We start from the raw sequence: 12,518 nt of genomic DNA, 5'->3' as shown, positions 1-12,518 counted from the left end.
CAGACTGGATGGATCAGCAGGCAGGTGAGCAGACTGGATGGATCAGCAGGCAGGTGAGCAGACTGGATGGATCAGCAGGTAGGTGAGCAGACTGGATGGATCAGCAGGCAGGTGAGCAGACTGGATGGATCAGCAGACAGGTGAGCAGACTGGATGGATCAGCAGACAGGTGAGCAGACTGGATGGATCAGCAGACAGGTAAGCAGACTGGGACTGAAGCTGGATGGCTGCAGTAGGTAAGTATAGCAGACTGGAGGAGAGTCTTGGAACGTCAGGCAGGCCGGGTCGATAATCAGGCTGGCAACAAAGGTACAAGAGGAACAGGCAGAAGGAATCGTCAAACAAGCCAGGGGTCAGATGCAGGGGGATAACAGGAACAGTCTCAAAACAAGCCGGGTCAAACAGGAGCAAATATCAGATCTTCAGGAAACACGTACACAGAGCTGCAGATCAAACAGCAAGGACACAGAGCTGCTGAGGTGTTTAAATAAGGCAGCCTGGACTAAGTTAACCCTTAGGTGGCAGATCCATGACAGATAGATTTATGGCATTTTTATTATTTATTAATTTTTTTACTAGTAATGGCAGTGATGATCGTTTTTTAGCGGGACTGCGACATTGCGACAGACAGATGGGACACCTAACTGACATTCGTGACACATTTTTGGGAATCAGTGACATTATTACAGTGATCAGTGCTAAAAATATGCACTGACATTGTACAAATGGCACTGGCAGGGAAGGGGTTAACATCAGGGGCAATTAAGGGGTTGACTGTGTTCCCTCAGTGTGTTTCTAACTGTGTGGGGGGTGGGCTGCCTGGGACAACACACAGATCCATCTTCCTGCATAGCAGAAAGACAGGATCTGTGTGTGATCCCTGACAGAACGGAGATCTGCCTTGTTTACTATGGCAGATCCCCGTTCTGTCTCTCTGTGGGTAACGATCGCTCCCCCCGCTGGCTAATTGGCACGTGCGCGCCCACAGATCACCGTGTACGAGCCTGACGTATGCCTACACAATTTGCGCAGCCGAGCCAACCTTTAACCGCTTGCTGACCAGCCGCCGTATACAGTAACTGTAGCGGCTGGTCAGCAAGCGGGTAAAGCACCTGAACATAATAAGCAAATATGGGGATTTAGTCTCACCATATGGCCATTTTGGGGTACTTTGACACAATAGTTGGCTTAAGCGCTATATGGCCATATGGTGCGACCAAATCCCCATATTTACTTATTTGCTTATTGTGTTCAGGTGCTTTAAATAGCCTTGTAGGATTTCAATGACATTTCTGCATGTGTGCGCTATACTTTTTTGTTCTGTTTGTATGGTCTTATAGCAGCACCATCTTTGATGTGATGCATAGTTAGGGTGTGCCCCCAAGTCTTTGTTTGTCTGATGTTTATCTTATCACGATATTAGGCAAACCCAATCAACCTCATGTAACAAAGTGCCACTTGGCTGCCTAATGATCATTTTATTCAAATATCTTTCTACAACCATGGATGTTCGCAGTGTGGCAACTGGAGGAACAACTGTTCATTTATGACCTAATAACTTACAAATGGGCAAATCCTAATAGAACACATAATTTAAAGTGGGAGTAGACTTCCATCCCTTGCTTTTACCTATAGGTAAGCCTATAATAAGGCTTACCTATAGATAGTGTAAATATCTCCTAAACGTGCAATGTTTAGGTGATATTTACTGTACATGCAGCCAGTGACATTGCTGGTGCATGTGCTCTGAAGGAATGACCACCCAGGCCCTTTCTTCAAAGCCCTGTGCCGCACATGCGCTGAATGTGACATCATCACAGCTCCGGTCAGTCACACAGCCAGAGTCTGCGATGTAGTCCCAGGGGAGGGAGCGTGCACGCACGGTACACCCCCATCAGAACGGCTCTGCAGAAGGGGCAACCATCTGGCAGAAGTACAGGAAGTGGGGAAAACGAACCCCCAAAAAAAATTTAAAAACGAAAATGAAGGAAAAGGTAAGTGAAAACACACTACACTACCTAAAAAGAGCAGGATTAGCAGAAAAAAGAGGCCTCTGCCTCTGGGAGTTATGCTTATGGCCATTAGTGTCTTTCAATGCCTAATAGGACTTGTTGTTTTGCAACAGTTGGAGGGCCAAAGTTTACCTACCCCCGGACCAGGGTCGTCTTTAAGGCAGGGCAAAAGGGGCAGCTGCCCTGGGCCCTGTCATTATTGTGGGGCCCAAAGCAGCTGCCCCATACTTGCCAACTATCCCAGTTTAAATTCCCTCATCCCTTGAGGTTTTAGTCCAGTGCTGTGTCCTGATATTTCAGTGTGAAGTTCTGGTACTAATGCTGCAGAGCTCTGCCCTTTAGTGTACAGATGACTCACCTGCAGACCCTGTGTTTACATGTAAATACCAGCATTAATATGTAAATAGTGGCTGCATTTATATATAAATAGCGGCGGATCTGCAGCATTTATATGTAAATAGAGGCAGTATTCATATGTTTATCATGCCCCCCTGAGGTCATATCCACCATCACCTATATGGAATGCTGCCCACTGGGGAGATAAAGGGGCACGCTGGAAATTGATCACACCCACCCCTCCCCCCAGCACTGCTACTGATCCCAGGATTCCTAGGATCCCTAGGCGTTTTCTGTCTATTAATGGTGTGCAGGCAGTGAGGAGATGATGTGCTGTAGCCTCTAGCAACCAATCAGTAAGCAGTAATGATGTGCAGTAACCTCTAGCAACCAATCAGTGAGAAGTATTGATGTACAGTAATCTCTAGCAACCAATAAACAAGCATAAATCATGTGCTGTAGCCTCTAGCAACTAAGCAATGAGCGGTAACGATACTCTGTAACCTCTGGCAACCAATCTCAATCACTGCCTGAACCGATTCAGTAAATGGATTTTAAGTCTAGCTGCTATTTATTGTATGTCTCAAAGCAGGTGGAGAGCGAAACTGCATGGAGGGGGGGCCCAAGAAATTTTTTGCCCAGGGTCCAATCAATATTAAAGATGGCCCTACCCTGGACTATGGACTCTACACACTATTCGCCATAGTGTAAGCCCACGTTCTCTTGTCTGTTTGACCTGTCTGCTTTCCTGGTACATTTCTACAGTGTTTTTAATCAGCATGGTTAAGCTTCCTCCCTTTACTATCCTATGACTACTACAAATCTCCCTTTCTGTAGGACAACATGTGGTGCAATTGCACGCTTTAGCTTTAAAATCGATTAAACACAGAATTGTGGAAGAACAAAGAAAAGCTTTAATGGCTGTTTTCTAGAAAGGTCTATTGGAAAACATTATGGGTGACTTAGTTGGTATATTGTTGGCCTTATCCCGGATTCCCATGATTACCTATCTGCTCTTCTGATTATGACTTGCTTGTGTTTTTTGGTTCCTGGTTTCCATCTCTCTCTTACTAGCCCTGACTCTGCTTGTGCTAAAATGGGTCTGAACTCCGATGGCCCCAACTTCAGGCTTACCCTAAATTTCTTCATAAACTGACAAACTTGTACTGTAGTTCATGTCAAGAATTCAAAAATGGGCAGCCACCATGCACCAATGTCAATGAAACTTAATGCATTATTTGCACAAGACGATCAAACAACATCTGCCTGTCTCCACAAACGTATGCATTTTCCCTATTGCAGGGCTAAGAGGTTTAGATGTGAAATATCTAATGTGCAATAAATAGATGTATTTTCACTGACATTGGTGTGTGGTGACTGCTCTTTTTGAATTACTGTTGGAAAGCAGAGACAAAGTCATTAGCAGAACCAACACCCATGATTGTGCACCCCACCTACATGCAGTTCACAAACTGTAATAATTATGCTGTGCTTCCTAAACTTGTTCAGCTCAGATGGACACAAAACAGACACCTTGGTGGTAGACCATTTATGAAAGTGTTGCAAGAGCTGAAAAATAGTAGTCTTTTTAAACAAGCAGGTATGCTGTATTTGATTCAACTGTCCCCTGTCTGTTATTATTCTATTATATTCTATATCAATATTTCTCAGTTCAGCTTTATGTTTAGGCTAGCTGTAGGTTACCCCCACATCTGCGTGCCTTTCTGCATTATACGCTGCTTACGGTTACAACATATTTTGCTATCATGCTGGCTGTTACTATAAATGCCACACCATTGTTTCCTGACAGTTAGAGCATGTATTCTGCTTTGCTTTAGTGTTGATTCTTCACATAAAACATCATAGGCAGCATTTATCAGGACTAAGGATGAACTTTGGGTTTGAGTTGAACATGAGTTTGACCTGAACCCAGCATGTTCACAATTAGATGAACTAGCAAACAAACTTGTGGGCGGGGCATACTCACCCTGCGCATGGGAGTACCTTTCACCATGCATATGCCCATCAATGCCCTGGACCAGGCAGGGACTGCAGTCACGTGAAAATCCAACATTAAGGCAGTTCCCCGACTAAGAGATGAGCCATCATGCTGTGTGAAGTAAAAGTGCAGAATTCATCTGAAAAATTGATGTCCCATGTCACTGCACACTGTGCCTTAATGTAAGTTGCATTAGGAGGGATGCTGCTGAGCCTGTGCCCTCTCCACCAGTCCAGTTAGCTCACTCCTAGTAACAGAATGGGGTCCCGCCATGAACATAGCCTAGCCTCATACTGCACTTGTTAACTCCTATAAACTGAAAACCTTGTGTAAAAAAAATTGTTAGTTTTCTTTTGGTATTTTCGAAAAATTGTGGCAAAAAATGTAGTCTTCAAAAGACTCACCATACCTCTTAAAAAATACCTTGGGGTGTGTAACACAAATGTGAATGTAGGTGTAACATAAATGTAAGAGTAGGATATTTTTTGCCAATATCTGGGTGCTGACGTGATCTGTAGAAGAAGTGTACTTGTAGACATAGTTTAATTCTTTGTTACTAAAGGGGTTGTAAACCCTCAAGGTTTTTCACCTTAATGCATTCTATGCATTAAGGTGAAAAACCTTGTGTGATGCAGCTGCCCCCCCCCCCCTCCAAGCCCCCCTTTTACTTACCTGAACCCGGTCTTTCCAGCAAAGGGGAAAAATACACCAGCTCCAGCCAGTGTCTTGGGCCCTGATTGGATAGATTGATAGCAGTGCAGCCATTAGCTCCTGCTGCTGTCAATCAATTCCAATGACGTGGGAGCCAGGGGGCGGGACAGTGTCCTGCTGTCTGTGTCAAACGCAGCAGCAGGACACGGGAGCATGCCCGCATGAGTTCCCTGAGGGAGAGTGGCTCTCCAATGGGGCACTCAAGAAGAGGGGGAGCCAGGAGCGCCACTGAGGGACCCCAAAAGAGGAGAATCAGGGCCACTCTGTGCAAAACCCTTGCAAAGAGAAGGTAAGTATGACATGTTTGTTTTGTTTTTTTGTCTTTTTTAAACAAACCTTTTTAAAGATACAGTATTCACTGTATTCATAGACATATGTTCACCAATTGGCATATGAAAAGGACAGAGGAAGCTTCTAGGTTGACGCCTAGATGCTGATAAAATTATCCCATTCAAGTAGACATAGATTTCTCACCTTTGTTAACTTCAAAGAAAGTCCTAGTCATTTTGGCTACAAGAATCAGCATGGGACGGTGAGGAAGCCCCGAACTGTCTGCCAGCTTTGATTTATACCAACAGATCTGAGGAATATATTTTACCTCTCATAAAAACTAAAATATTAGTTCCAGACAGTGTTAATTTCGTCGACTAAAACATTTTGGTTGACTAAATAAATACTATTTTAGTCGACTAAAATACGACTAAAACTAAAACAACTGATATGACTAAAATACAACTAAAACTAAAATAGCTTTTTAGTCAAAAGACTAAAATGGGACTAAAACTAAAATGCCATTTTAGTCAAAAGACTAAGACTAAAACTAAATTGAAATTTGACTTCAAAATTAACACTGGTCTGTAGTGCATGTTCATACCTCAATGCCATAAATAATAACATATTAGATTTTTCACTCATAATGAGTTTGGAAATTTTAGAGAAATGTTTAATTAATGCATTACAATTTAATTACACCCATTAGATTTTAGACGACTAAAATTAGTTTTAGTCGATTAAAATGTACTGGAGATTTAGTCGACTAAATACGACTAAAACTAAAACAATTGCAGAAGACTAAAATGGGACTAAAACTAAAATGCCATTTTAGTCCCAAAACTAATGCCGCGTACACACGGTCGGACTTTTCATCTACAAAAGTCCGACAGCCTGTCCGACAGACTTTCGACAGACTTTTGGCGGACTTTTGACGGACTTTTGGCAGACTTGCGGCAGACTTTCTTACGAGCGGACTTGCCTACATACGATCACACAAAAGTCCGACGGATTCGTACGTGATGACGTACACTGGACTAAAATAAGGAAGTTGATAGCCAGTAGCCAATAGCTGCCCTAGCGTGGGTTTTTGTCCGTCGGACTAGCACACAGACGAGCGGATTCCTGGGTCCGGCGTAGTTACGACGTAAAGATTTGAAGCATGTTTCAAATCTAAAGTCCGTCAGATTTGAGGCTGGAAAAGTCCGCTGAAAGTCCGCTGAAAGTCCGGGGAAGCCCACACACGATCGGATTGTCAGCCAGTTTTAGTCCGTCGGCGTCCGTCAGACTTTTGTAGACGAAAAGTCCGACCATGTGTTCGCGGCATAAGACTAAAACTAAATCGATCACGGTCTAGACATTGGGGACGGGCGTTTATCTCATTGACAACGGATGGCAACGGGACGATATTTCCTACACCATTACTTTTTTGCATATATAGTCCTTGTGAAGATTTTTTTCCCAAGCCGCAAATGAATAAACCAGATGATTGACGTTCATTTCTCTGGCTGGGGCTATTTCTAGCTCCATCCTGCTCCACTTGGATGAAGATTGTATGGAGATCGTATATTGAGGAGAGACTATAGGAAGATTGAGGGACTATATTCATTGATGTGCCCCCCCTTTGGTACCATTTGGAGGACTTGGGTGGATGAGTGGAGACCCGCCTTGTATCACTGTGTCTATTTGACATAAGTGCCTGTCCGTGAGTCTAATTTCGCCACTGGTCTAGAATATCTACGATGACCGTTATGGTATGATCCCTTCCTGACAAGTGCCCCTGACGAAGGGACGTATTGGGTCCTGAAACGCGCCGGGCTGTGTGGACCTCATACGGGAATCTATCACCATAGACATCAGTGTTTTTATTGGTTTGGAAATTGTAAAATTATATATTTGTATACAACCTTTGAATAAATCATTTTTTATGGTATGTTGTACTTCGTTGCCTTTAAAGACCCAATTTCCTTGGGGGTATCTCCGTTTCTATGCAAAACTAAATCAAAATTTGCTGCCAAAATTAACACTGGTTCCAGAAAGATGAAAATAATTCCTTCTGATTGTACATATTTTACACATTTCATGTAAAACTGTATTTGTAGCATATGCAGAATCCCAGAGAAACACGCAAAACAGTTATAGGGTGCCTGAGTGCGGCAGCAGGGAGTGATTGGTACTGCCATGATCGGACTGATGTGCTTGTGTCAGAAATCCTATCCATGACCCAGCAATCAGAACAGTCCAGGGTCCATTTGATCCTGGTCACCTCAGAACACAAACCGTCCTGTGGGCTGGGACAGGAACACCCCCCAAGTCCATATTCCAAGAAATTGTGAAGCATGGTATATGGACAGGGTGATTCCCACAAAGCCGGTTCAACTGGGAAAGTATGGATGTTTTCGACATGCTTCTGTCAAAGGATAAACTTTAGGAAAGGTTATTTCTGATTTTATCCCTTTTTGTTTTTATAGTGAATAGCGAATTGTGTAGGTATTTTGTCATTTTTTTTGTAATTCTTTTTTCTCTGTATATATTTTATGCACTGCCCACTTTTGGGATATTAAATTATAAAATTAATTAAGTGACTTCTGTGTGCTAAGCTAGGGCTCTTATCCACTTTAGAGATTGTTGCATTTGAGCATTTGAATCTGTATGTAAGCACACTGTGTTGGCAGATTGGATGCATATTGTAAACCAGCAGATCTGCCAGACAAAGATCTGTGTGTGTGCTGTTGCCTAGCAGACCAGTCTGTGGACAAATGGCTAGGTGATGGCAAAGGACCGTTTGTTGTGTGTCTGGTGTGTGGGTGTGTGGACAGTGAGAGGAGTGATCGACACCGGGGTTCTAGCTCGTAGCATAGCTAAAGGAATCCTAGAAGGGTGTTTTAATTGCTTGACTGCTCCCCAACCCTTATGCCCCATACACACGGTCGGATTTTCCGACGGAAAATGTGTGATAGGACCTTGTTGTCGGAAATTCCGACCGTGTGTGGGCTCCATCACACATTTTCCATCGGATTTTCCGACACACAAAGTTTGAGAGCAGGATATAAAATTTTCCGACAACAAAATCCGTTGTCGGAAATTCCGATCGTGTGTACACAAATCCGACGGACAAAGTGCAACGCATGCTCAGAATAAATAAAGAGATGAAAGCTATTGGCCACTGCCCTGTTTATAGTCCCGACATACGTGTTTTACGTCACCGCGTTTGGAACGATCGGATTTTCAGACAACTTTGTGTGACCGTGTGTATGCAAGACAAGTTTGAGCCAACATCCGTAGGAAAAAATCCATGGATTTTGTTGTCGGAATGTCCGAACAAAGTCCGACCGTGTGTACGGGGCATTAGAGTGCACCAGATTGTGTGTAAGATTTGTATCTGCCTGTTTCTGGTCAGCCAGCTGGACTGGAGTAGAGTCTCCCTCTAGCAGTGGCCAGAGGTAGTGAGGGATGTGAAAGTATCATGGGCAGTCTTACTTGCTTAGAACAAGTTCACCCTCATTCCCTCATACCCCAAGTCAAGGATAACCCTCCGGTTAGCTAGCCATTGACAGGGTGTTTACTCTCCAAATGGCGGTCAATATGTTTTATGTTTTTACTGTCCTGGTGCTCCAGGGCCTCCAAAATGTGATAGGTAGTCAGCTTTGTAAAAAAAAAAAAAATTATTTAGTTTCATTTCCAAAAATTTGTGGCAAAAAACTACAACTTCAAAAAATTCACAATGCCTCTTACTAAATACCTTGGACTGTCTACTTTCCAAAAAGGGGTCATTTTGTTTTTTTTTGTACTGTCCCGGCATTTGAGGACCTCAGGAAATGAGACAGGCAGTGTTTTACGTAGTGTTTTTAAGAAGATATAGTAGAATACATTTTGGCCTAAATGTATGCAGAAAAATAATTTATTTGCAACGTTTTATAACAGAAACTAAGAAAACTTTTTTGTCAAAGTTTTTGGTCTTTTTTTTATATAAAAACAAATGACCAATCACCAGTGGTGATTAAATATCACCATTAAATATCACCAAAAGATGTTATTCAAAGTGTGACAGCGCTGAAAACTGTAAAATGGCCTGGGCAGGAAGGGGTCTTGAAGTAGTTAAAATAATTTCACATTTTAGTGTTTCACTTTAACCATTACCAAAAATTGGTGCTCCCCATCAAACTGAATTTTTAAAAATGTTTCTTTGTCTTGGCAAGTTCCCCAAGGCAGCGCCTAGCCCTTCCTCTGCCATATGTTTGATAATCATTTGCCAAAGTTTAGTCATGTTTGCCAAACCTGCCTCCAACCAAACCCAGGTACATTCAACTCATTACTAATCCTAGGGTTCCACAGAACCCTGGTCAAAAAAGGCTGATGTATGTAGTTGCCTACAACTTCAAAAAAAAATCCTTCATGTGAATACAGGAAATCCTGTGAAAAGTCCTGTAAGTTCCAAGTCAATCTTAGTTAGGTCAATCCTAGATAAATTGTCAGAGAATTTCTTGCAGAGGTAAAAGAAATATAAATTTGAACCCTGAAGCTGAAATCTGGGATAGTTAAAAAATAACCTTTGCAGTAGCCCCCCCGAAACAATACAAGGGTTTAATGCTTGTTTAGTCTAGGGGTAGAGAAATAAGCATTATTACTTACCTTACCCCTTGCTGGTCCTGCATTTTAAGTGATCAAGTCAGGAAGCCGGCAACCAGCATAACAGTGAAGGGAAGCAGGTTTGGGAGACCAGTCTTGCAAGTAAGAGAATGCCTGAAAGATGGAGGAATAGGTAATACTGCTTGTGTTTCTACACCTAGACTAAGCAATCATTTAACCCTTGCAGTGTGTGGGCTGAAGGTACACAAGGTACAATTTTTATTGGTGTCCAACCACTGTACTCATTAGCTCACCTGTCCTTTTCAGCATCTCAGATCAGTGGAAATTCTAAGCCCAGCATCCCTTTTTTAATGTCACATGAAGAAAGTGTTAAAAAGGTGGTCTAGCAGTCCACCTTTTTTAGTAAAAAAAAAAATATACATATTTTTACATATTGTTACTGCTCCTGCACAAAATTACTCTAGAACCTTCTTTCAAATCTGTCTTTGACTGTCCTATCTGGTTTAGTCAAGAAGTGCTGGCTAGGAGCTGTAGCAGGGCAATACATTTACACTGCTAAGGCAGCTGAACAAAAGTATAGCCCAAAGAAAAAAAAAGAAGCGCGTGGGGAACAGGAGCATAGGAACATGAACAGGAGCACAGGGAAGCCAGGCAAGTCAGGGTTAATATTTTGCCAGGCAACTTGGGGCTTCAGGGGATTGGGCAGCCAGCGTGGGGGAGGGACTGCAAAGCTAGGAGTGTGGGGAGACAAGTGGAACCGGACATCCGGGGTGAGGACACGAGGAGGAGAAGCATTCTTCTGCGGCTCTCTCATGGCAGACTCCCGGCATCTAGCAAAGCAGCTCTGCTCTATGGTGGATTCGATAGGGATCGATTGGCTGCAGGGTCAGATCACAGCCATGCTAGGGACATCTGCCACAGCTTCGGCCAGTACACAGGTGCAATGCGCTCGACGGGCACGCCCCCAGACTGTTTTAGCCCTTCGCATTCCCCACAAGCTCAGCACCACTCAGGGAGCCCGGACTCGGACCCTCCAGCCCAGCCGGCTCAGCCTCCTCTGGCTAGCTCCGGTGCAGGCGCTGCGAGGAATCCCTGTTGGGGCGGAGCTCTGAAGGAGGGGGACACAGCCCTGCGCCGTCCCCAGTTCTGGCTAGGTGGAAAAATCGTGAGCATGCAGCCGCCTCCCAGGGGGTCGCAACAGGAGTGGTGGCTCAGCGTGGGAGGAGTCACCTTAAGGGTCACGGCCAGTCAGGCAGAGCAGCCGGAGACCCCCTCACCCCCAGATCTGGATGGGATCAACGGAGCTCCAGTACAGGTCAGAGCAGCAGGGCATCAGGGGGATGAAGAGGAGCCACACAGCAAGGGCTGGGCACGCCAGTCCTGAAGGGCAGAGGCGCAGGAGTGCGGCGTATCTTCACCAGTCCTAAATCCGGATGATCGCCAGGATTCCTCGCGCTCTGAGGGGCAGCTGTCCATTGAGAAAGATGGGGTCGCTATACTGAGGTCGTCAACGGTGGATTCCGGAACGGCGGGTGTAGGATCCGGTCCTGGGATGGCCTGGTAAGTCCATTTTTAATGTTGTCTCTTCTTTGCAGCTTTCTGTGTCCCCTGTGTCATGTGTTAGGGGTGGGCAGGGCCTGGGGCGGGGCTGGTTCTGGTATCCCTACCTCTCTAGTGGGCATGGCCTCTCCCCCTCCCCCACCCATGGCCGGCGGGCCCAGGGCCCGCCATGACGGGAGATTCCACAGCCATCCATGACCTTTAGGTCAGGCTGCGTTCTTTGGTGCAACGCTTTGATGCGGGTTCGTCTGCGAGCTCTGCGCCGGTGACGGCTTGGGTTCCGGACTCGCTGGGGGCGGTCCGGCCGGTTCCAGCAATTTCTGTGCCTATGCCTGGTCAGGTGGCTAGAGTGACGTCGGGGGATACGGCGGCTCCGGGGACGAGTGTCTTTGCCTCTGCGAACCCCCCGAGGAAAGCTAGTAAAAATACAAACCCTGTTCGCTTGGCCGATTTGGCCAAATGCGAGGTGTATGTCTGTTTTGAAGGTCCTTTGGGTGTGCACCTCAAATCTGAGATGCGGGAAAAAATTTGGCGGGGGGATCTTCACGTTGTTGTCCCTTGAAAAGTTTAACTTGGATTGGGTAAAACCGGAAGAGTCCAAGAAGGAGGATGAAGAAAAGCGTTGTTATCGTCTGATTCAGTGGACGTTTAGCAATTGGCTCCAGGCCTTCGCCATCTTTGCAAACGTTATCGGAGAGAAATCCCCTGAGAATTGTTCCCCTTCTTTTTTGTTATCTGGATTCCATTAGCGAGGCCCAGAGGGTTTATAGGGGTGCGGCTTGGCTGAGGTATGACGAACAGTTTCGTCAACGTAAGGCGATATGGCCATCGTTATGCTGAGATCATAAGGACATCAGTTTATGGATGAAACGTATGTCCTCTCCACGGGCCTTTACTTCATTTTTTCCAGCGGGGGTCGGGAGTCCGACCGCCCTCGGACAACCGGCCGCAAACCGCAAGTGTTGGCAGTTCAAAAAGGGTTCTTGTATATTCAGCACCAGCTGCCGATACAAACACGAATGCTCTCACTGCGGGGGGGC

The 12,518-nt window shown here is 45.0% G+C and overlaps 1 protein-coding gene across 3 annotated transcripts in view; it reads right to left on the bottom strand.

Annotated features, from left to right (window-relative positions):
* The window catches only part of LOC141112391 (transmembrane protein 272-like), a 170,219-nt gene that overhangs the window by 35,864 nt on the left and 121,837 nt on the right, over nt 1–12,518 (bottom strand). Inside the window, exon 4 of one of the 3 annotated variants that reach the window (XM_073605193.1) lies at nt 9,961–10,071. The exons of the other annotated variants lie outside the window; for them this stretch is intronic. The gene's annotated coding sequence lies outside the window, so the exon portion shown is untranslated. The remainder of the gene's footprint in view (nt 1–9,960; nt 10,072–12,518) is intronic. 3 annotated transcript variants of the gene reach the window in all.

Source organism: Aquarana catesbeiana, linkage group LG11, assembly GCF_042186555.1.
Source record: "Aquarana catesbeiana isolate 2022-GZ linkage group LG11, ASM4218655v1, whole genome shotgun sequence".
In the NCBI taxonomy this organism is placed as follows: domain Eukaryota; kingdom Metazoa; phylum Chordata; class Amphibia; order Anura; family Ranidae; genus Aquarana; species Aquarana catesbeiana.
Note: the sequence above shows the minus strand (reverse complement) of the source record. Positions and strands in the feature narration are given on the sequence as shown.